Below are 19318 nucleotides of genomic sequence, written 5' to 3'. Positions count from 1 at the left end.
GGTACCAGCTGAGGAGGCTTTATTGGAGTGCCCGGGGCCAGGGATGTTTTGCATTTCCCCCCAGATTTTGGAATATTTTCAGATACGCAATGACATGCCTTACAGATGGAACCCAAGTCCAAACCTGAACTCATTTGTCATCTCCTCCTCTCTCTCTCTCTCCTTTCTTCCCCTCCCCCTCTTTCTCTTCCCCCTTTCTCTTCTGCACTGGGATTAAATCTAGGGTTCACGAACATAGGCAAGCACTTACTACTTACTGAACTATATCTACCTCCCCTTTGATCGAGCTCGGGTCCTCACGCTTGGGCAGCAAACGCTTTACCCACTGAGACATCTTCTCAGCCCCCCGAGCACCCCATTAGACGTCTTTTTATTTTGTAACAAGGTTTTGATAAGTAGCCTAGATGGTTTTAAACTTGTGGCTCTTCTGCCTCAACCTCCTGAGTAGTTGGGAGGACAGGCCTGTACCATTGTGTCTGGCTTCACATTTGTTTGTCTTTATATATGCTGTGATACAAAGCCGGAAGGTAATGTATTATAATACTGTTAGTATGCTGGGTTTGACGGTAGCCTGTCGCGGGTCAAGGGTAAAACTATCCATGTATGGTTTCGTGGCAGATCTCAAAAAACTTTAGATCTTGGAGCGGTTTGGATTTTGGATATTTGGTTGCTCAACCTGTAAAATAACCTGGGCCAGGTTTTGCAGTGATTCGGATTTTTTTTTTTTTTGACCATTGGATGATGCCTTTATAAAAGCTGTTAACTTCATTCTGCTTGGCCTTATGCTTCAGATTAAATATAAAATTAAATTAAGCCAGCGTCTGCCCTTAGGTTGATCTCATCCATGGCTGGCAGAAGTGGTAGAATAAAGCAAGAGCAAAACATTGTGGTTCAGGCTGCACCACAGGTTGGCGTGTGCTAAGCCAGCTGCTATTCATCAACCCCTAGCTTCATGGTTGGCACAGGTGAGCTCATCAGACATAGCATGGACCGTGTCCCGAATGAGGTGACGGATACTCTCATCTCATTCAAAACAACTTGAAGCCAGGCATGGTGGTGTGTGCCTGAATAGTGCCTGCACTTGAGAAGGATCATGAGTTCAAGGCCAGCCTGGGCTATCTACCATGACTCTGTCTCAAGCTCCCTGGGAAGTAGGGAAGGGGTGGGGGTCTGGGGGCTCTCGATGAGAATCCAAAAAATATTGCAGCTACCAGGGGAGCAGCAGAAGAGGCAGGAAGTTAGGAAGGGACAATTCCAAACTAGGCTTTTTGGTGGTTTCCACGTTGACTAATAAGGTTCATTTGAGGAAGTGTTTGCAGGTAAATCTGAAGCCTGCAATGGTTTCTTAGCCCTCCCATGTGGGGGAAGTCATAGGCTAGCCCAGAAAGACAGAGAGAGCTCAAGGAAGCAGAGGGCTGTCTTTCAAAACTCACACTCTTGGCGTTCACGAAGGTTGGATGTGGGTGATAGGCTTGGCTGTGGTGCATCAGACGCACAGAGTGCTCTTCAGTGAGGTAGTGAGCAGCAGAGATCTCCCTGGGGCTTGTGAAGGGGCCTCCTGTGCAAAAAGAAGAGGCCTGTCTAGCTGGGGGCTCTCGCCCACTCACAGGCAGCAACGCCGGCCCTAGACATTTCCCTGTTCCAGGGATCTACTCACTCCCCTGGGCCAACTCAAGGCAGTGAGCAGTGGAGGACGTCAGCTGGAAAGGGACCATTTTTTGTTTTATGGTGCTGCCTGGCTCATGAGGCAGAGCTCACGGTGAAGCACCGAGACTGAGAAGAAGATGAGGGTCCTGGTTCCGAGTCCTGCAGTTAAGCCCCAACGGCAGAGGCGGCTTGAGCATTGGTTATGAAGAAAGTGGGAGAGGTGGCAAACACCTTTAATTCTAGCACTTGGTAGGCAGAGACAGGTAGATTTCTATGAACTGGAGGCCAGCCTGGTCTACCTGGCAAGTTTCAGGCCAGCCAGGGCTACATAGTGAGACCATGTCTCACAAAAAAACAAACAAACATACAGGCTGTGATGAAGACTCGGAGGTAAGAGTGTTGACTGTCTAAGAATAAGGTGTTGAGTTTGAGTTTCCAGCCAGGCATGGCCCTGCATACTCGTAAGCCTGGCGCTGTGAGGGAGAGGCAGGGTTATTGGCACTTGCTGGTACCAGCCTAGCTTCAGGATCAGTGAGAGACCCTGTCTCGAGTGATGTGGTAGAGAGTGATCAAGCAGGATACTCAATGCATTCCCCTGCTGCCCCGTGTTTGGGTATGCTTGCATGCATGTGTATACCGCCCCCCCCCCCCCCATACCTTTCTCCGAGGCCTGTTATAAGCACTAAAGCTGATGGAGAAGATAAGCACTCAGCTAGGAGTCAGGAATGCAGCTGGTGATAATTGCAATAGACAAGGACATCATTTCATCATGGTGCCTGTTTTCCATTTTGAGCGTATTAGCATCCTCTGGCGCGCTTCATGTTCTACAGAAATGTCTTGCTTTAGACCTTCTCGGGAGTTAGAACTTTCTGCTCCAAGAAACAGCAGGGATGGTTGCCAGGTCCTGACACGGAGGTTCTTGGAGGCACAGCACGCCCACCTGGGGAACGTTTAAACCTACCAGATCTTGGCTGTACCTCAGACCTGTAGCCTAGACCGTGCCAAGGGGGCCCTCTCACACACCAGGGCTCATTTTAAACTCGTAATGATTCCTTATGAAAAAAAAAAAGCAATGCAGAAGATACACATGGCTTTGTGGTGTGGCTTCTCTCCTTTGCCTGGGTTCCAAGGATTGGAATTGGATCCCCAGACTTGTGTGGCAAGTACCCTTACCCATTGAGCCATCTTTTTGGGTTTCTTTTTAAAACAAAGAGAAGAAATACAGCAAAAACAAAACAAAACAAGCAAACAAAACCCCAGCAACAACAACAAACCTGTGGTGGTGTGTGTGTGTTTGTGTCTGTCTGTCTGTCTGTCTGTCTGTAGGTGTGCATTCGTGCACATGTTTGTGGATGTGTGTGGAGGCCACATATCCAGCTGTCTTTATGCTTTCTGAGGCAGGGTCTCTTGCTGAGTCTGAAGCGCATGGTTTCGGCTAGTCTGGACGACTAGTGATCTCCTCAGATCTGCTGGTCTCTACCTGCCCAGCGCTGGCTTTAAGCTTTTTAAATTGTTTTTTTTTTTTTTAAAAACATGAATGATGAGGATCTGAGTTCATAAAAAATATATTTTAATACCCATTTCATCTCTATAAAATATATACATTTTAAGTGTTGACTATGTTATTCATTTCTTATTCAAGACACAGAACATTCCTGGGACTCCAGAATCCCTGTCCAGTCACTGCTTCCTTGACTCTACCTTCATGCTGCTAACAGTTATTTCTTCTTGTTGAATTTTACAAAAGGGGAATCATACACTAGGCATTCTTCATGTGTTTGAAAAATATTGGTTAACATTGTTCCTGTGACTCACCCTTATTCTTGATGGCTGGATATTGCTCATTCCCATGGCTGTATAATATTCGATTATAGGGATGCAGCACTCACCCACCATGCTATTGTTGCTGGGCACTTTGAACTATTATTTATGCTATTTATTTATTTATTTATTTATTTATTATTTTTTAATGTATGAATGTTCTGTCTGCATGCACGAGTATGTACCACATGTGTGCAGAGCGCTCGAAGGCCAGAAGCAGGCACCAGATTCCCCTGAAACTGAAGTTGCAGTCAGTTGTGAGCAGACACACGGTTGCTGGGAATCAAACCCAGGTCCTCTGGAAGAGCAGCCAGTGCTCTTAACTGTCTGTTTCTCCAGCCTCATTGTTTATATTTTGGGTTTATTACAAACAATTCTGTCACGTGGACCTTCTGTTGCATCCGTTCTAGGGGATGGAATTGCTGGATTAAGAAGTGTGTTTGCCCACATTTATAAGCTATTGTTGGGCTGGAGAGATGGCTCAGAGGTTAAGAGCATTGCCTGCTCTTCCAAAGGTCCTGAGTTCAATTCCCAGCAACCACATGGTGGCTCACAACCATCTGTAATGAGATCTGGTGCCCTCTTCTGGCCTGCAGACATACATGTAGACAGAATATTGTATACATAATAAATAAATAAATATTTTAAAAAAAAGCTATTGTTGAGTGGCTTTAAGAATGGCCTTGAACCAAGGCATAACCCACTCAGGGCATGGGAATCCGTGCTGAACCGTTGCTGTTTGCTGTGGTCTTACTCTGTGGGCTTAGGTGTGTATTCCCACCATCTCCGTGTGATTCAGGCAGAGCTGCACTTGGTTTGAAAAGTGTTAGTGGGAACGAGGTAGGGCTGCATGGATGCCTGTGGCAGGAGCCTGTTATGGGCCTGGCCTGGAGTTCCCCAGAGGAGGGCATTTTGCAAAGGAGGGCAATGTTCAGGAGTGTGCTTTGTGTGCACATGACTCATGGAGATGGCTCAGGAGACTGAGCTGGAGTCCTGTGAAGCTCTGGGAAGAGGAAGAAAGACTCGAGTCTCTTCCTGTTAAGGCCTGAGTGGGCTGGGAAGACGATAGGTAGGTAACTAGTAGTGTGTCTAGATGCCGTCAGGGGGTCTGGCTTGAGGGTCACATTGTAGATTTGCTCGTCAAAGCTTACCTAGAGCCAGGCACTAGGAAGACCCTGGAAAAGGTAAGTCAGTATCAGAACTGCTAAGTGCCCTTAGCGAGGACCACATCTCGCATAGGTGCAAAGGAGAACGGAGCTGGAGGAGCTAATAATGTTGGCTTTGTCGAATCTTCCTCCTCCTCTTGATCATCCTTCTTCTTTTTCCTTCCCTTCCTTTTTTCCTCCCTCCCTCTCTCTTTTTTCCTCCCTTCCTCCCTCTTTCCCTCCCTCTCTTCTTTCCTTCTTTCTCCCTCCCCTTCTTCCTTTCATTCTTTCTGAGGCAAGGCCTCATTATCTAACTCAGAATGATCTTCAATTCACAATCCTGTTCTTCCTCCCCAGAGCAGAACACCAGACCTGGGCTACCATTGCCTACTCAGTACACCTAATATTTCTGATCTGTTTGTTTTTTTGCAAGTGTTCATTTTTTTTTTTTTTTGCATCCTTGGGCAAAGCTGGGATATTTGCTTTAAGGATCCTTATCCCTGTTGATTTCAACGTCTATTTCATTTTAAGAAGATGCCATTGGTTGCTTTTTTCTTGAGTTTGGGTCATGTTTTTTCAGTTTTTAACATTTTTTTATTTTATATCAGTTTTATTTTATTTTTATTTATTTTTGAACCGTGTTTGGCTAGGCATAGTGGTGCATGCCTTTTATCCCAGCACTTGGGAGACAGAAGTAGGTAGATCTCTGTGAGTTTGAGGCTAGTGTGGTCTATGCAGCAAATTCTAGGTCAGCCAGGGCTACATAGTGAGAACTTGTCTCAGAAAAAAAAAGTCATTTAAATTTTATTTTATGTGTATGAGGATTCTGCCTGCATGTACATATGTGCACCATGCCTGGTGCCCGCAAAGGCCAGAAGAGGGCGTCAGATCCCCCTGGAGCTAGTGTTACTATGGTAGCCTCCATGTGGATGCTGGGAACCAAAGCTGGGTCTTCTAGAAGAACAGCAAATGCAGTTAACTGCTGAGCTGTCTCTCCAGCCCTTTTATAGTATATTAGATTACACCCCACGTGTTGGAAAGATTTGGAGAGAGTCTGGATTCTCTTGTGTTTCTCAGAAATGAAAGATTTTAAATAACTGGCTACTAGCTCGCCCAGTCTCCAACTCCAAACAGCATTCCCTGGGCAGGCGCTATAGCTAGGGTTGCTATTGCTATGATGAAACACTGTGACTAAAAGCAGCTTGAGGAGGAAAAGGTTTATTTGGCTTATGTATCCTAAGTCACAGTCCATTGAGGGAAACCAAGGCAGCAACTCAAACAGGGCAGGCGGGAACCTGGAGGCAGGAGCTGATGCAGAAGCCATGGAGGAGTGCTGCTTACTGGCTTGCTCCTTATGGCTTGCTCGGCCTCCTTTCTTATAGAACCCAGAACCACCAGCCCAGCGTGGTACCACCCACCATGGGCTGAGTCTTTCCACATTGATTGTTAATTAAGGAATGCACTAAGGCCTGCCTACAGCCTGTCTTAGGGAGGCATTTTTCTCAACTGAGTTTCTCTCCTCTCAAGTGACTCTAGCCTGTGTCACGTTGACCTAAGATGAGCCAGCACAGTGTGCAATGGCCGAGATCTTGAGCACTTCTTTAAGGCTGTTTTACACTACTTGGCATCTTTCCAGGGTATGTAGCATCCAGGCAATGTGGGGGTACAGTCTCCCACCCTGCTTCTCTCCCAGCACCCTTTCTGCTTTGACCAGATGTCATTTACTACTCCATGTTTAGTTACTGTCCTGTAACTTTATCTTTTGGTGGTGGTGGAGGGGGAGGGAAGATACCTTTCTTCACTTTCCAGCTGCCACTGACTGAATTTTGCCCTTTAATTGTTCAAGTCACGAGGGAGAAATCTCTGCCACATAACAGGTCTGATGGAGGGAAATTCCCCCACATTCAGAAGCTAGAAAAAATACAAGTCGCCTTGCCCTGCTTTTGTCTTTTAGCCGTTGAGTCCCCTGGAGCTTCTGCTTGGTTTTTGGTGATTCCCAGCAGGTCTTCTTTGGAGGGTGGATGGGCAGTGTCTGGAGTTCCCAGTTGTATGTAGGCAGGAGGGTTGGCCCTGCAGGAGCGCTCTGCCCTCGCTAGCTGTAGAATCTTGCTGAACGGCGGCTTTGTCCGTGGAGGAGCCCTCAGAACCACCCACCTTCCTGCTTCTGGGGCAGCAGGTGAAAATGAATACTCATTTGCTGACTAAGTAAAGAAGGCTTCGCATGGAAAATAAAAGGGACTTGGTAGAGAAAATTGCCAGAAGAAAAGCCCAAATTAGGGCTACGGCGATGGATCAGTTGGTAAAGCGCTTGTACACAAGTGTGAGAATCCGATTTTGGAACCCCGGACCTGTGTGGAAGCTGGTCATGGAGGCACATACCTGTAACCCCAGTGCTGGAGAGGCAGAGGTGGGTGAACCCCTGGAATTCATTGGCTAGCTGGCCAGTCTAGCCAAGTTGGTGAGTTCCAGGCACAATGAAAGACTTTTTCTCAAAAAATAAAGTGGAGAGTGATGGTGGAAGACACCAGACATCAACCTCTGACCTCTGTCCTTTCCCCCATACATCTACATGTCTACATGTGTGTGGGGGCATGAGCATGTACACACACACACACACACACACACACACACACACACAAAGAACCCTTCCAAACTAGTTACTTGTTAATGGCCTGAAATATGAACTAGAGAGAGTTGCCATCATTTGAGAGGAAATGAGAGCGTCCCAGACATCTAAGTGCAAAGCACCATGGTTAATAGAGTGAGCCTCGGGTTTTGACTCAGGAAACTGAATTCTATTGCTATAGTAACACGGCTTCCTGCAATGGGACTTTCAGGTTCAAAGGGAACAGAGAAGCCGGAGTCTGCTCAGAGTTCTGCACGCCCAGGAGGAGGGAATCAAAGGGAGGAACTCTGGCTGCAGATCACAGGGCAGTGACAGAAGCATTGTCATGCAGTCTGCCACAGCCCACAGCGTGCATCTCTGCACGGTAACCCAGGAGGTCACAGGTGCCTTACCGGGAAACTTCAAAACCTGCATTTTGAATTAAAAAAAAAAAAAAAACTGTTCATCAAACTGGTAACTTCCTCTTTCATGCCCTGAGCAGGAGAGGACCAGACAGTTGCTGTGGTGACTCTGGGTTGGGAGTTGCTCCGAGAAAAGAGAATGAAAACTTGCTCACCAGAAAGGGGATGTCTGGCCATGGAGACAGTAAGTGAAGGTTCGAATGAGGTACAGCTTTGTCCTGGCCAAGCCTACGTCTGAAGTCTGTTCTGACACTCAGCGAAGTTCTGACCCGAGTCAGCTACTTCTTATCTGCGTGGGTTTCATTTATTCCCTTAACAGTACTTCTTCCAGCCAGCGTCACAGCACAGCCTGAAATCCCAGCACTTGGGGAGTGGAGGCGGGAAAATCAGGAGTTCCAGGTCACCTTTGGCTACATAGTTAGTTCCTGGTCAGTCTGACTTGAAACAAAACCAAAAGCCAGAACAAAACGAAAACCAATAAACAAACAAGAATTCCTCTTCAGTCAGACTTCAGAGCTCATCTTCTTTGCCTGCTTTTCCCCCTTTTTATTTTCTAGTAGGAGAGATATTAAACATACCAAGCAAATGGTTTAGGCACCGACCCATCAAGCAGATGGCAAGCTGATAAAGAGATGCCAACAAGGAATAGCTGGACCACTGCCCTACTTACAAGTGCCCTAACCTCTCTGAGTCTGTTTTCTGTTTTTGTTTTGTTTGGAGACAGTGTCTCATATACTCCAGGCTTGTCCCAGATTTGATAGAGAGCCAAGGATGACTCTGAACTCGCAGTCCACCTGCTTCTACCTCCAGTGTGCTAGGGTTACAGGTGTGCCTCACCATTCCCAGTTTCTCAGGTGCGGGGGATCAAACCCAGGGTCCCACACATGCTAGGCAAATGCTCTACCAACTGTGCTATGGGGCAGCCTAGTCCTCTCCTCTTCGGAATGGAGACAATAGCTACATCTTCAGAACTGTGGCACTACCCGCAGGAGATATTACAGTGGAGCTTGATGGGGGAAGAGGTGCTAATTTGAGAGACTGCTATTGTTTCTTGGCACGCTTTCTCCCTGGGTTTGCTTCATGGGCGCAGATAACAGGCCCTGAAAGGCTTCCCTTTAGCTGAGCTAAGCGCGTGTTTTGCTGTGTTTTGCTCTGTAAGGATCTTGACAGTTACCTTCTCTCCTGCGAATTGGTCTGTCTGCTTTCTTATCCAATATGTCTTCTTAGTTGTCTCTTTGCTAACGCTGTAGACTCTTCCCGTGGAAGAGCTTTTAAAAACCCTTAGGGTGCTTTGGGAGTCTCTCCTCTGTTCTTCTTCTGTTGTTTTTTTGTGCATAAACCTTGCATTTTAATCCCAGATAGGCCACTGGCTGGCAGAGAGCTGGAATCACTAGGATTCACTCTGGCCCCACCCTCTTTCACCCTGTCCTCCAGGTAGGGCCATCTTTAAACTCAGTTGCTTCCTTAGCGTTATTCTAACACCTCAGCAAATGGTTCATATGGAAAGTCTTGTAAAATCGCCATCCCGGCAACTTCCTAACTGGCTGAGCCTGCCCCTGGCTGCAGGGGAAGTGGGGGTGTCACAGCTCACTAGGGCTGTTTCTCAGAAGTCTGCGGTGGAGAGACGAGTCCTGTTAGTGATTGGAATGCTCTTTCTCTTTGCTAGAAAGTCTGTGCTGCCCTCAGTGCCGGGGATGGACAAATCAGGAATCTCTGTATCCAGATGGAGGAGGGATTCAGGTGCAGGTGGGCCCTCAACAACATACTGTGTCTCTGGGACAGTACAGGGAGAGGGGACAGACAGCTGTACACACTGCCATTTTGCTATAGCTGGCTCAAGATGTCACTTTCTTGAACCTGGCCTTCAACACCTTAGCACGATGGAGCCTAGGTCCATCTACCACCAGGGGTAGATGAGCTGCAGATACCTTTGGTTCTTGTCCGTCTCTGAAGTGACAGCGATTCTGTGTTGTTCAAGTGATGTCCTGGGGTCCGAGAGGCCCTTCTGTCTGGTTTGATAACATTCTGGACATTTGTGTTTAAGGCTAGAGGATTAAACTGGTTTTGCATGTATATGTGTGCACGCATGTGTGTGCACGCATGCTAATGTGTATGTGGGTGCAAGTGGAAGCTAGAGGTTGGTGCTGAGTGTCTTCCTCTGTCATCCTCCACTTCATATATGGAGACAGGGCCTCTTGAACTTTGAGCTTTCCGGTATCTTGTCAATTTGATATAGGGGGGTCCCCTGTCTTCCTGTCTTCCCCTCCAGAGTGCTGTTTATGTGAGTTCTAGGGATCAGAACTCTGGTATGCTTGTGCAGAGAGTGTGTTGCTCCCTCAGCCATGTCCCCACACTGAGGACTACGGTCTTAAGTAGGGGAGGGAAAGGGAGAGAGGCGCAGAGGAGATGATCGAGACAAGACTAACAGCCATCCCTTGCTTAATGATCCGTGATCCAGGAGGATGTTCTGTGGCCACGGGTGGCCTGCTTTGAAAATGATCCCTCTAGCTTCGAGGGAGTTTTTCTGTTCCTGCACAGGGGTGGGGGTTCCACACCCCCAATCCTGGAGGAACTGTGTTTGTAATATGACTCCCATTTCCCTGTACTTAGCTATTATATAAGCTTCTTTGGGAAACTGGTGACTGTGGTTGACAGGGCCACACGGGATGTTGCGGGCATTATATTAGGTCTGTGTGTCCCCTGCCTTTGTACTTTTGTGTCTGTCCTCTGAGCCCCTCCCCACACTGGCATTCTTATGTACAAGTGGTCTGGCTCCTCTGGGTTCAAGTGTCTACTGAGAAGCTCAGTGTGGAAGATTGATATGTTCATGGGCTTCCTGTGTTCATTGACCCCTTTGAAGTTGTTTTGGAAGCCTAAGGAGGCCTTGTCACCTTTACATGAGAACCAGCTCCAAGCATCGAAGAGTCATCTGCTTGAAATGGACCTGGCAGGTTGTGTTGCCACCTGTGGGGCTCCAGACACGCTCAGCAGAATTCTTTCTCCTGATGGGATGGTTTCCCAGTCCAGCCAGGGTTGGGGTTCCTGGGCAACTGTCTGCCACCCCACTGTGTCTTGTCTCTTTGCAGTCTGATGGGTGCTTATTGAGTTCCCGGGGGCCCCCGGCATTGTTCCAGGGCTGGCCTGTGTTTTTGCATTAGAAGGTTTTCTCCTTATGCCAAACTGAAGCTGCTTCCTTCCACTGCCTTTCCACGAGCCTGACTCTGCCTGAAGCTGGAGCAGCCAGGATCCTCCCTCAGGGGTCCAGATGAAGGTCATTAGTGCCTCAGGGTTACCATGCTTTGTTTCCCAAGCGAGCTCGATTCATGGATTGTCTGGCCACTCTTCATTCCTATGGATTATGGATCCTGCTCATAAATTTGAAAGCCTGTAAATGGGCTTCAGGCAAAGGGGTCAGGGCCACAGTGCAGAGATGTGAATGAAGGAATGTATCTGGGAGAAAGGGAGTCAAGGAGCAGACTCATGAGGGCCCTAGTCCCTCATCAGATTTAGAACCAAGAGGCCTGTGTATGGTTACTGTGCCCAGAGTCTAAAAGGGTCATCCCTACTGGAGTAGGACAATCAGTGTACCAAGTCCCCTGAAAATGGGGCCGGAAGGACAGGGGTAATTTCTAACTCAGCTATCTGGAGCACCCAGGGCCCAGAAGTCTCTTTGCTCACGAGTGGAGCCTCTCTATTGATGCTGTTATTCAGAAGGATTGTGGGTGGGCGGGGGTGTGCATCCTTTAAGAGAAAAAGCAAGTCCTGGGTGAGAGCTGGGAGGAGGCACCAGGGCTGTTTGTTTTGTTTTCCTTTTCCCCTTATGCTCAGCAGTGCAGGAAACATGGGAGAAAAGCGCTCATGGCCCTTCCTCCGGAGCTGCCAAGACGGTGGAGAAGAATAGCCGAGGAGCCGGGGGAAAAAATGCAGAACATTTTCTTTAACAGTGTGAACTTTGAAACTCTCTTCTCTCTGACTCATGTTTGAAAGTCTCTTCAATTTAAATCCACCTTACCTCGTGCTGTTTTTCTCAAACCAGTAGGCTGGATTCCAAAGATATGTCAATCAGTTGCTCCTGTGTGTGTGTGTGTGTTGGGGGTCCTCCCTCCCAAGTCAACAGCCCTGACTACTGTAGGAACCCAGCCTTGACCTTCTGCCCTCCTTCAGGGCTAGCCTTCCACTTAGACCTGTTGAACCAGAAGTGGCTGTTGTAGAAGAAAGTATGGTAATGTCTGTAGTAGCCTCCTGCAAGAGACCTCCACCCTTCCCGGCTCACTAACCCTGCATCTTTAAAAATATCCTTGCCAAGTGTTAGGATGTTCTGGGTTATCGTAACTGCCTTACATAATGAATGGAGTTTGTTGACTTGGCCAGTTGGAGTCCAGAGACTCAGTGATTAAGGACCCCCTTCATCTCCTGTGCCATCCAGCTGTTGGCTTCATCTGGAGATTGCCTTCAGCAGCACCTTCCCTTTGGTTTCTGGCTCAGTGGGAAGGAAAGGTTTCTGGTTGGGCTTCCTTAGGATGTGTGCCTACCCTAGAACCAATCTCTGTGTTTGGGCTCAGGCGCTTACGAAGAGCTCTGACCAATCAGGGCCTGAGATGATGGAGGAGGTCTCTGACCCCATGAATCTTCTCTTCTCTAGGGGTACAGTCATTCCCAGCAGCAAACCCATCATACATTGCCTTTCGCCCGAGGAGCTTCCTGTCATCCTATAGCTCTACCTCCCCTCAGGACCCTGGTCAACTTTCTTGCCCTTTGCCTTATTGGTCTGGCTCGTGGTGCCCGGTCTGTGGGAGCCTAGATTCACACACTGGTCCCTTGTACTCGGGGCAGCAATGTTGAGTAAGTGCACAAAGAAGAACCAGGTTTAGACTCTGCTAGATGACAGGCAAGCTCAAGGTCTTGAGGGGCAAGGTGATAACACTTTAGTGGCCTTTTCCTGCTTCTCCCAGGGCCCAATGCCTTGGCCTTTAACTTCCTGTTGGTCACAATAGAACTATTTTGGTACATGGCCCAGATGTTGGGGAAATTCAATGTCCCACCCTACTTCCCCTGGCCTCAGATTCTTCTCACACTCAACATACTTTCTGGATGACTTCATTGCCTTGACTTGTGCAGACTCCTCCCAAGCTTGTACCCCCAGCCCAGACCCTTTTTGAGCAGATAGTCCATTGGGACTCTCAATATTTCTATTCCACCATGGGTTTACCTCCAGGCCTGGCTTCCTTGGGAGATCCCCTTAAGGTACCGAGACTATCATTCTCCCAGGGCCTGCTATCCTGCACTGTTTCCATTGTCCAAGTGTGGTTTGGGATGCAAGAATCTCTTGAAGAAGCTACTTCCCAGCTCAGTGGAGTCCTGGATTCCTGGGTTCTCCCAGCACCCAGGCCAGTGCCCTTCCCGGGGGGCCTGCCTGGCTGCTGCTGGCCGCACCAGGCAATTCTTTAATTAGCCTGAGCAGGGTTTTCTCAGATGGGGGCGGAGGAGGTGTGTGGGTCTATTGGGGGAAACTAGGTCACCTGAAAACTAGCAGTCAGGAGGGAGCTGTCCTGGGGCCCTGCTCCAGGGAACCCAAGGGGTGAGATAGGAGGGGCTGATAGGCAAAGTCACAGAAAATATGCCCTGGCCCCTTTTACTGGCTCTGGGGAGATGGTGTCCTTATCTTTCTCTGGGGGCTGGGCGATTGTTCTTAATTTCTTGGCCTAGAGCAAAGAGGGCAGAGCAGTGGCACGGTCTGTCTGTCTGTCTGTCTGGAGTTTGGGGGTTGGGGAGTCCGGCTCTTGCCACCAAGCTGTCACCCATCTTGTGCTCCCTTGCCTGTTTTGTCGTCCATCAGCTGGGCAGGGGCCACATCTGTCTTGCCCTCATCCCTTAGCACAGTTCTGGCATGTGGCAAATGTTGAGAAGTGTTTGTTGAGTGCATATGGATGCTTCTGGGGCTGGGGCTGCAACTCAGTGGTAGAGCCCCTGCTGAGCATAGGCAAAGCCTTGAGTTCCCTCCCCAGCACTAAAACTAAACCACCACCCCCCGCCTCGCAAAAAGCCCATGTGAGTCGTTCTAAGACTGTTGTCATGAGAACCAGTTGTCATTGTGAGGCGGCTTCCCCAAATGTCAGTGACTTACATATTCTGCCAACACTGAATTCTGTCATTATTTCATTTTTCTTTACTACCAAGCTACTAGTTGTAGATTGAAATGGAGTTATATAAAAAAAGGAAATTTCATGTCACTTCCATAAATAAACAGTAGCTGTGAAAACAAATCTACAGAAAACCAAATGATGTTTTTACATTTTAATCTAAATACCACTGCTGTCCCTTCCCCCAGGCTGGGAACCTGGGGTGGGGGGTGTGACGACTGTCTGTAGGTTTACAAGGGAGACTGGCATGGTTCTAATGTTACCATCTATGAGCATCAGACTGAGGAGGGGAGAGGAAGGGAGGGGAGGGCAGAGAAGGGGAGAGGAGGGGAGAGGAAGGGAGGGGAGGGCAGAGAAGGGGAGAGGAGGGGAGAGGAAGGGAGGGGAGGGCAGAGAAGGGGAGAGGAGGGGAGAGGAAGGGAGGGGGAGGGCAGAGAAGGGGATAAGAGGGAGAGGAGGGGAGAGGAAGGGAGGGGAGGGCAGAGAAGGGGAGTAAGAGGGAGAGGAGGGGAGAGGAAGGGAGGGGAGGGCAGAGAAGGGGATAAGAGGGAGAGGAGGGGAGAGGAAGGGAGGGGAGGGAGAGAGAAGGGGATAAGAGGGAGAGGAGGGGAGAGGAAGGGAGGGGAGGGCAGAGAAGGGGATAAGAGGGAGAGGAGGGGAGAGGAAGGGAGGGGAGGGCAGAGAAGGGGATAAGAGGGAGAGGAGGGGAGAGGAAGGGAGGGGAGGGCAGAGAAGGGGATAAGAGGGAGAGGAGGAGAGAGGAGGAGAGAGGAGAGGAGAGGAGGGGAAGAGAAGAGGAGAGAGGGGAGGGGAGGAGACTACAGGCCTGTATTACCAGGTTTGGTTTCAATAATTTTTTATTAGTGTGCGTTAAATGTACAAAGTAGTGACTTTCGTTCGCGTCATTTCTCTTTCCATGCTTAGAACTCCTGGTAGAAATGATGGCTGAGGAGTGTTTCTCTTTTGGTTTTTATTTTTTCTTTGACACATGGTCTAATACTGTTAGCCCAGACAACCTTGGAACTTGCTGTGTAGCCCAGGTTGGCCTCATACTCACTGGAGCCGGCGTGTCTCAGCCTCTCCAGTGCTGGATCACAGGCCTGAGCTACCATCCTCCGCTAGGAAGGTGTTCGGGAAGTGGAAAGCGTGTTGGCATGCAGCTGCCTGGCATGACGTCACTTGGCGTGTCTTGGGGCCACTCTACCCAGTGTGTGACCAGGGGATGTGTGTGCAGCCAGAGCGATGTAAGACATTGGACACTTAGGTGAGCTGGACGCCAGGCGACACTCTTCCTCCAGGGCGTGATGTGAGCATGCTGGCCACTGCCAGTCCCTGGAATCTAAACACCTTAGCTGAGGGCTTGCTGGGCAGCTTGCAGGCCTGTGCATGCTATGAGGTGTAAACGGCTGTGCCCTGCTCCGTGTCATGGAGATTCCAGGACAGTCTTCCTTTTCTGTGCTGACTGGATCGCTGATGCTTGGATGCTGCTGTGTCCCTCTGCCTCCTACAGGGCTCCAAACTCAGTGACCACAGGAGCTAGTGGTCGGTGACACAAACATAGGTCAGGTGGGGTAGGATGTTGGTAGGGACTGGGGTAAATTAGAAGGTGTGTGCTCCACGAGAGGGTACAGCCTTTCTCTGCACCTTTTGGTGGCTGCCGCGTGAGTCCATGTGGCCAGATCTTGAGATGTTCTATATCTGATACTGGACATAAAAACTCCAAGTTTTAAATGTGAGTACATAATTAAGATGTTGAGGATAGTATAGGCTAAACCTAAGCAGACTGGTAAACGTGAATGGACTAATACAGGAGGTTTGCTGATTAAGTTTGGCCTGTAGTCCAAAAGCATACCTTACAGATCTTAGATGTTCTTGATTTCTTCAGCCTGGGAAGCCCTGTTCTCTCCAGAGGGTGTGGGGTGTGTGTGTGTGTGTGTGTGTGTGTGTGTGTGTGTGTGTGTGTAAACCCAGGGCTTCATGTATGTTATCAAACAGCCCAACAACTGAGCTACATCCCTAGACCACAGCTCCTCTATTTTTTAAGCCGTGATGTTGGTTAAATGACTTCATCTTTTTTCTTTACTTGCAAGACAAACATGATAGTGCCTGCTTCTCTAAGTTGCTGGGAGGATTGGGTGGGTTTTTAATTGACAGGCAGTAACCTTCCAGAAAGGAGAGCTAGTCTCCCATCCATCTCTGTTTCACACGACACAGGTGTTCACATGAAGAAGGAGAACTAACATCTGGTTGTCCAGCTCTAGTGAGACCATCATAGCACCGTGTTAGGACATCCAGCTCCATCCTATACACTCAAAACCACCCAGCCACAGTATCTGTCTCCGTGGCTGCAGTACAAAGTGGGGACAATACTGGGAGCTGCCAGGGAGCCTGTCTCACTGGGCCTAGCTGCAGGGAGGGAAAACAGGTGCAAGCCCTCTGGAGAGGAGAGTGGCGGTTTCTTTCTTTTTCTTTTAAAGACTGATTTATTTATTATGTAGACTCACAAGCACATGGTTGGCGATTTCTTTCAAACTAACCGGGGTAATTACCAGATCACCCCGACAGCTGTGCTTTGAGGGCACATTCGTCATGAGAAATGAAAACTTATGCTTGCACAAAAACCTGTCCATGGATTTAAAAGCCACAAACTGGAAGCAACCCAGATCTTTTCCAGTAGGTGGATGGGGAGACAAATGAATGCGCAATGGAATACTAGATAAGAATAAAAAGGAATGAACTATTGACACGTATGGTGATTGGGATGAACCTCGACGGAATGATCTGTGTGAAGAAAGCCCTCAGTTTTTACTTGCTTTCTACTCGTTTCTGTAGTGTTGTTTGAACAAAAGCCTAGAGGCAGGGAGCAGATCAGTGCCAAGGACTGGGATGTGGGTGGGTTTGGGGGTGCATAGGGGAGCCCTTGGGAAGTTGCCGGGAGGGGTGCTTGTAGCTGAGGAGTGGTTGATATTTTACTGTGGTGTTATGCACTGGTGAAATTACTTTAGAACTGTATCTGGGGAGTATGGGTTACAGTTGGTAACGTCCCTGTTTTCAAAATAAAAAGTTAACTACAAAAGGATTGCAAGACTTTTTAAACATGTTATATTATGCATTGAACCCAGGTTCCACGCATGCCTGACAAGCCTTCTACTCCCGAGCTAGAGCCCCAGGGTTTCTTTTTTTTTTTTCTTCTCCTCCGCCTTTTGGTTTTTCAAGACAGAGTTTCTCAGTGTAGCCCTGGATGCCCTGGAACTCACTCTGTAGATCAGGCTGGCCTCAAACTCAGAGATCCACCTGCCTCTGCCTCCCCAGTGCTGGGATTAAAGGTGTGTGCCACCATACTAGCTCTTTTCCTTCCTTCCTTCCTTCCTTCCTTCCTTCCTTCCTTCCTTCCTTCCTTCCTTCTTCCCTCTTTTCCTCTCTCCCTCCCTCCCTTCCTCTCTTTCTTTCTTTATGCTGTTGTTTGCTGCTTGTTTAATTTGGAGACAGGCTCTCAATAAGTGACTTAGGCTGGCCTTGAACTCACTCTAGCTCAGACAGGATTGGAACTTGAAATCCTTCTGCCTCCACCTCCCAAGCAGCTGGGATGACAGGCTGCCACCAGGCCCAGAAACTCTGAGTTACTTAAAACCAAAACCAAACCAAACCAAAGAATGTGAAAGCCAAGCTGCATGTTTCCTATTGTGTCTTGCTCTTGATTTATCGACCACTGAGATGGACCCGCTCAGACCCCTGGAGTTGGCCCTGTGGCACTGTCAGTCCCCTCTGCTGCTGGCTTGTCTTCTGGATTCAGGGATTGAGGGAGATGGGCCCATTTCATGCCCCCCCTTGGCTCCTAAGGGGCTGGACTTGGGATCCCTGATGGTCAGCCTCTGAAGGAAAGGCAGTCTGGAGGGAGGACATTGAAGCACAGGCCACAGGAGATAGCAATGTCTTCCTAAAGTTCAGACTTGATTCCCCAAGAAGGCAACTTTTTTTCATCCCACAAATGTGGACCCACCCATCCTTCCATGTTTCCCAGCAACCGAAGACAGCCTTGCCTGGTGGGTCGAGGGTGCTCTGCCTTCACGCCTCCTTCTTTGCTAGTAGATGTGCAACCGTAGCCAGCTCCTTTATTCCTTGAGTACCCTGGAAATTCTGGAAGGTGACAGAGCATTTTGCAGATGGGAATATAATCTTCGGGAGGTTCAAGTGATTGTCCAAAGACCCCTTTCCTCTGTCTTAGAGCCCCCAGGGTCTGTGCCGATGTGAAACCCACTTGGCTTCAATCTCTGAGAGCAGATGTATGTCCTTTTCCTTTGAAGGTTCTCCAAGGTGTATATGTGGGAGGACTTCAGCCCAAAGATTCCAGGTCTAATAGTTCAGCAGTTAATAAACTTTTGGGGTTGGGGGGCACTTTAACCCTTGAAATTCAGGATCCTAAAGGTACTTTGTTTATGCAAATTGTTTATTTTTACTGTCTTTGATTTTATGACACAGTCTCACTGTATAGCCCAGGCTGGCCTCAAGGTGATAAATGTGCTTGCCAAGTCTGATGACCTGGGTTTGATTTCCAGAAACCAGAATATCATGGGAAGAGAGAATTGACTCCTGCAGGTTACCCTTTGACCTACACATGTGCATCATGGTGCTGTGTGCCACAGCCCAAAAGAAATAAAATGTAAAAGGAAAATAGAAACCTATCATGTGTTATAACTCTGCTGGATATTTTGATGAGAAAGAAATAACTGTCCTAAAACAAACAGAAAAAGTGAGAAAGAGAGTTGCTGTGTAAGTCTGGCCCTCTGCTGGGCTTTACCCGAGTGACAGAAGTCACCTGTTGTGTAGCGTTAGGACGCTTGCACTAGGAGCAAAACGAGAGTGGGAAAGGTTAGCAGTGTCTTCTCCATTTCTGCAAACAGTTCTGACTTTGTGGGTGCCTTGAAAGGGCCTCAGCGGGTCCCTTCACAGGGTGCCCGGGCCACACTTTGAGAAGCAACCTTACATCCTCTTATTTCCTTCAAGCCTAGTTTGTCCATCCTCACTGCAGCATGCGTGTCATAATGAGCAAAATGTGGGGAGCTTAAGTGCCTGGCATCCGTGTGTTGGAGGACTGGGCTTCTATTTGTAACCTCCCTCCCCCTCCCCTCCCCTCCCCTCCCCTCCCATCCCCTCCCCCTTCCCTCCACTCCCCCTCCCCCTCCCCCTCTCCCTCTCCCTCTCTGCCGGCTCAGGTTAGCCTCAAACTCACTATGTAGCCAAGGATGACCTCAAACTTTTGATCCTCCTGCCTGAACGTCCTCAGTGCTCAGATCACAGGCGTTCACTTCCATACCCTAGTCATAGGGTGCTGTGGATGGAACCCGGACTTGGTTCCCACCAGGCAAGGAAGGAGCCAGCTGAACCCTATTCTCAGTCCCCAGGGCTTTTATTTGAATGCTGCACAACCTGGGGTTTCCTGGGTTTGGTTGCCCCCATGTTGTCCTGAGCCCCAAGATACCCCCTAGGTCCACTGTCACGTGACTTACTTTTTTTTTTTTTTTTTTTTTTTTGGTTTTT

General features: G+C 48.7%; 1 protein-coding gene across 1 annotated transcript in view; it reads left to right on the top strand.

Annotated features, from left to right (window-relative positions):
* The window catches only part of Ppp1r16b (protein phosphatase 1 regulatory subunit 16B), a 98009-nt gene that overhangs the window by 9016 nt on the left and 69675 nt on the right, over positions 1-19318 (top strand). The gene's annotated exons all lie outside the window — the stretch shown is intronic.

This window comes from Arvicola amphibius, chromosome 5 (assembly GCF_903992535.2).
Source record: "Arvicola amphibius chromosome 5, mArvAmp1.2, whole genome shotgun sequence".
NCBI lineage: Eukaryota > Metazoa > Chordata > Mammalia > Rodentia > Cricetidae > Arvicola > Arvicola amphibius.
This window is presented reverse-complemented; position numbering and strand designations above follow the sequence as displayed.